Source organism: Herpailurus yagouaroundi, unplaced genomic scaffold (genome assembly GCF_014898765.1).
Source record: "Herpailurus yagouaroundi ecotype Mexico unplaced genomic scaffold, PumYag 208, whole genome shotgun sequence".
NCBI lineage: Eukaryota > Metazoa > Chordata > Mammalia > Carnivora > Felidae > Herpailurus > Herpailurus yagouaroundi.
Genome location: NW_024412439.1, coordinates 4,516,824 through 4,522,590, shown reverse-complemented (window position 1 = coordinate 4,522,590; position 5,767 = coordinate 4,516,824). Strand labels below are relative to the sequence as shown.

General features: G+C 42.0%; 1 non-coding gene across 1 annotated transcript; it reads right to left on the bottom strand.

Annotated features, from left to right (window-relative positions):
- Nucleotides 1-257: 257 nt before the first annotated feature.
- On the bottom strand, nucleotides 258-366 carry LOC121016117 (U6 spliceosomal RNA). The gene has a single exon (XR_005784123.1). It is a non-coding gene; the product is annotated as a U6 spliceosomal RNA (small nuclear RNA).
- Nucleotides 367-5,767: the final 5,401 nt, after the last annotated feature.

Genomic DNA, 5,767 nt, shown 5'->3' with positions numbered 1-5,767 from the left:
CCCTCTCTCTGTGCCTCTCCAGTTCATGCTCTCTCTGTCAAAGTCAATAAAATAATGAAATGAAATAAAGAAAATAAAATAAAATAAAATAGAATAAAAATTGAAGGTTCAAAAGGTCCAAAATCGACTCTCTGAATTTATACTCTGAGCCCCTAGAGAGCCCAAGCCATCTTGCTTATTTTTCCCTCCAATGCACTTGGCCTCATCCCAGGCCACAGTGGGCCTTTCGTAAATATTTAATACATTTCTGAAAAAGTTCAAGAAGGTAAGAAGTCGTTTTAATGTATGTTATCCCTGCATAGGGGCCATGCTAACCCTTTCTATATTATTCCGATTTTAGTATATGGGCTGTCAAAGTGAATGCTCATTTTAATGTACATTTGGCTCCACGTGATGCCAAGATATCAGTAGCTAAAATTTTTTTTTTAATTTTTTTTTCAATGTTTTTTATTTATTTTTGGGACAGAGAGAGACACAGCATGAATGGGGGAGGGGCAGAGAGAGAGGGAGACACAGAATCGGAAACAGGCTCCAGGCTCTGAGCCATCAGCCCAGAGCCCGACGCGGGGCTCGAACTCACGGACCGTGAGATCGTGACCTGGCTGAAGTCGGATGCTTAACCGACTGCGCCACCCCGGCGCCCCTCAGTAGCTAAAATTTTACCTCTTCATCAGTATAGTGTTAATCGAGAGTATTTAAATACATGAAACTAAAAAGCAGGCGAACGTTTTGGTTACTGGTAGTTTAGAAATATGACAGAGGCAGTAACAAAAAAAAAAACACAAGCGTACTAACAAAATTGTGGTCGATTCTGTGGCCTTATATAGACACAGCTAAGTAGAATTGTTCTAGTCTGGATGTGGGGTGATGGCCATCTACTGTTTAATGGTTTTCAAACTAACGTTTAGAGGGAAATGAGTGGTTTATACCAGCATCCAAATCATAGAGTTCTCAGCCAATAGTATTTATATGAGTGTTGATCTTGGATTAGTGACGGCAGTACATTAACAAGAGGGCTGAAATATTGTATTATCTTTGTGGGTTAAACAAATAGATTTACATAGCAAATATTTTTTTTGTGTGGAATAATAAAAGTAATATTATATATGGATGGTGAGGACAACATTCCATTTGGAGTCTAGAGACCTGGATCGTTTTCGTGGCCCTGTAATGAACTAGCTCCCTCCTCTGGAAACCTCCAGTTTCATCCAGTCGTAGTATTGGCAACTTTGTTGTAGTTAATTGCATAAATATCTTTATTCCATTACCTTTTCAAGGTCAGAGGCTTTCCTGTTTATCTTAGAATTCCTGGTGATTCGCAGGGTGTCTGGAGTGTGAGGGCCCAATACATATTCAGGGAATGAATTGAAATGAAGGTGTCCGATAAGATCATTAATTTCTGCTTCTGAGGTTCTGAGATCCTCAAGATCAGAGACATTCAACACACCTGTAATTTAAACAGTGTTCAAGGATTTTTCAGAGGGAAACCACAGAGGGCTGTTGGTTCGATTCTTCCTCTCCCGCGTGACCAGTATAGCAATTCGATCGATGAGCTCATAACAGTAAAAACCATCAGAGAGAGACACCGATAGGTTTGTGGTATTAAAAGCATAACCTTGGGATGCGTGGGTTGCGCGTCTCTTGATTTCGGCTCAGGTCACGATCCCAGGGTCTTGGGTTCAAGTTCCGTGGCATGCTGGGGATGGAACCTGCTTGGCATTCTCTCTCTCCCTCTGCCTGCCTGCTCTCTTTCTCTCTCTCTAAAACAATAAAATAAAATAAGAACCTCAACCCAACAGTATCCAGCTCATCCTTTTTCCTCAGCACCATAGGCTCTGGTACCTTTTCCTGTGAGTTGTATATACCTTCCTGCCTACTCTACTTTCTCTCATAAAGATTCTTCTTCCCCACTTGGCCAATCCAATGGTTTCACTTTTATCTTAAACATCCTTAATATCAGTTCCACTTAAAAAAAACCCCACAGTTTTTGATCCCATATCTTTACCCATCACAACCATACTTCTTGAAAGAGTTGTCCATACCCACTGTCCCCACCTCTCCTCCATCCGCCCCCTCTATCCTTTTCAGTCTACCATTTGCCATCGTCCAAGCAGTCACGGCAGCCCTTGCCCAACCTATGAATGACTTATTGCTGAAATGAACAGAACTTGGGTTGCACTTTTCTAGCCTTCTTTTCAGGCTCATTCTTCTCAAAAATATCTGTCAAATTGGGAAGTCCTTAAAACTCGATGCTAAGTCTAATTATCTTCTCATTTGTATTACTGTACTATTCCAAGGCTATGTTTCCTTTTTTAATTTTTTTTTTAATTTTAGAAAGAGACAGAACACAACTGGGGGAGGGGCAAGGTGGAGGGGGAAGAGAGAAAGAGAAAGAGAGAGAGAGAGAGAGAGAGAGAGAGAGAGAATCTTAGGCAGGCTCCATGCTAAGTGTGGAGCCAGACTCAGGGCTCGATCCCACGTCCCTGGGATCATGACCTGAGCCGAAATCAAGAGTCAGATACTCAACTGACTGAGCCACCCACGCGCCCCTCCAGGCCCATGTTTTCAATTGCTTCATAAATATGACCCTTCAATTTATACTTCCATCCCAAACCACTCATCCCTAAGGCCCTTTTGATTGTCTCCAAGACATCAAGCCAAACATGTGCCAAAACAACTCCGGTCTCCCCTTGCCACCAAAAATGGTGAACCTCTTTCCATGTTTCTATTGGGGGAAGGGTCCTGACCATACATCCCGCTATAAAATTTATACCCACTCACTGTTATGTTGAAGTCCTTCAGCAAATCCTATTGATTTTTCTTTAATATACACAGTCTGATAGGTCTCTTCATCTCTACGATCAAATCTCTAGTCCGAGCTATCATTATCCATTTCCTGGACTACTTAACTGCCTTCAACTTGCGGGCAATTGTTTGGAAACTGGCCGTCCGTGAAAACTAAATGATCCCCCACTCCTCGCAGCACGCTAAAACACAAGAACCAAAATAAGACCCCTGACCATCTGGCATTTGCCTATGTCCGTGGTGTAAATATTCCCAACATGACCTCAACTGGCTTGCAAGTTTCCTGAAAAGTCAGTAACCTGCTCCTGTGAACCACTACAATCTGGGTTCTGCACATGACTACGGCTGTTTCCTCTAACTGGATTCTCTATTCCGGTTGCTGTAAAAGTGTATTCTTAATTTGGAGAGCTCCACTCAATCATTACTTCCTCAGGGAAGCCTCTTTTGATCTCCCTGACTAGGTTCAGTCCTCCTACCAGATGTTTTCTGAGCCCCTGCAATGCCTCTTTATAGCACTTATCACATTGTACATTTACATTTATTTGATTAATGTCTTTCTCCATGAGTAGACTTTTAAACTTCATGAGTAAGAAGCACAGGTCTGCTTTTGATCAACATCAAATCCCCAGGGCTCAGCACAGTATATGGCATAGAGTACACACAGTGAATATTTGTTGAATGAATGGTCAACATGGACTGTTGGCATAGAGATCACCCTGGTTTACTGATGTCCATTTCTGCATGCATCTGGAACAGAAATTTTTGGAACCGGGTCACTAACGTGGGCTCAGTGCACTCAGACAGGGCATCTTACAAATCTACATTTAAAATTGATTGGTTTTTCTCAAGAACCCAACCAAGTCTGGTAGAAGGGAAAAATCTTAACTGGGTTGCATCCAGTCCCCGGAGTTTGATTGATAAATTATCCTTAGTTCACTGCTTGTCCTTTTGATAAATTATAGTTCCTGATTTCTGTTCCCTCCCTTTCCTCCTCCCATAGAAATAGAAAATCTGGGTTCAAAAGGAAGGGACGTGTCTGATGGCACCTCTTGACAGTAGAATGAACACTGGCAACAGTCTGCCCTTTGAAAGTCCATTTTTTATCTCTCATTATACCACTCAGCTCTGTCAAATTCCCATGGTCCCCATAGAGGGCGGCATAAAGTATAAACTTTCGGTGTCTCTCTGAACTCTCGTTCAGCCATTACAAGACTTTTCCCAGCTCAAACTGGAATGATCTTAGTATCCATTGAAACCAGCTTGAACTTTATCTCTCTATGCTTTTCCCATGACATTCTTTCACTTGTTGGGTTTCTTCCCAAATCTTATTCCAAGCTCACTTCCTCTCAAAGCGTTCCTTCTGTAGTCCAGCCCAAGGGGACGGAACTCATAGAGATGGGGCCAGTTTGGGCAGTGATTCGACACTGATGTCTGTGCAGATTGAATTCCCAGATGTGCCTCTAGTTGGGTGACCTTGTGCAGGTGATACTTCTCGAGGCTGAATTCTTTCATCAAGATTGAATGTGAGTAGAAAAGTTAAGAGAAACTAGTAAGTAAGAAAAATAGATGTGGCCTCTGAGAGTCATCTTAAAACTATGCATTTAAGGGGCACCTGGGTGGCTCGGTAGGTTAAGTGTCCAACTGTTAATTTTGGCTCAGGTCATGATCTCACTGTTTGTGGGATCGAGTCCCACGTTAGGCTCTGGGCTGACAGCTCAGAGCCTGCTTGGGATTCTCTCTCCCTCTCTCTCTGCCCCTCCCCAACTTGCACATCTGTGTGTTCTCTCTCTCAAAATAAATAAATAAAAATTTTTTCAAAGACGATGCATTTAGACAAATTTTGTAGCTTGTAACCCAAAGATTATGCACTTTTTATAGCACTGAAATAGTGCACAACGTGTATAAATAGGGAAAATTCACATAAACACCTAAATTTCTGGGTTCTTTAAAAACACATTCGGTGGGGCACCTGGGTGGCTCAGTCAGTTGAGCATCCAACTTCGGTTCAGGTCATGATCTCATGGTTCATGGGTTTGAGCCCCATGTCCGGCTCTGTGCTGACAGCTCAGGGCTTGGAGCCTGCTTCGGATTCTGTCTCTCCCTCTCTCTCTGTCTGCCCCTCCCCCACTCACGCTCTGTCTGTCTCTCTCAAAAAAATAAAATAAAATGAACATCAAAAAAAATTAAAAATAACACATTTGGCAATATTGAAATGGCGTCTTCACATGGCTACAATAGGTTGGGGTGAGTGGCTGTCCCATTAGATGGGACCTGTGTCTTCCAGTGCCCCACATCCCTACTGAACTTTGTTAAACTGCTTGGCATTTGTAGACACCGAGTTTCTGGTTTGGCTTGAGGTACTTTCTTACACCATGTTTTTAACACAAAACTATGATTCTTATATTGTTGTTTAATGATTTATGAATTAATGACTTGTTTCCTCAGGCACGCTATAATTGCCTTGCGGCCAAGGCTTGTTATCTCATGATAATGGTAGTTAACACTTTTGAGCTCTTGCTCTATGCTGGGCCTTGTAACAGGCACGTCATATGTATTAACTCATTTAATGGAACTTCTTTAATCCCCACACCAGCTAGGAGAATGTGCTAGAAGAATGTTCTGCGTATAGCTGCTTCCAAATGTAGTTATGGATTATTTCTGGCAAAGAGTCAGATTGGAGTCAGTATCCCTGTGTTCAAATTGTGCTCAAATTCTGCTTCCACTATGACTGTTTAACCTTGAGAAAATGCCTAAGCTTCCCCCACCCAAACACTAAGCCTTATCTATCTATCTATCCACTTATCTACCTACATATCTATCCATCCATCATATCTATCTATCTATCCATCTATCTACCTATCTACATATCTACCTACCTACCTACCTACCTATCTACATATCTATCTATCCATCCATCATATCTATCTATCTATCTATCTATCTATCCATCCTATCTATCTAC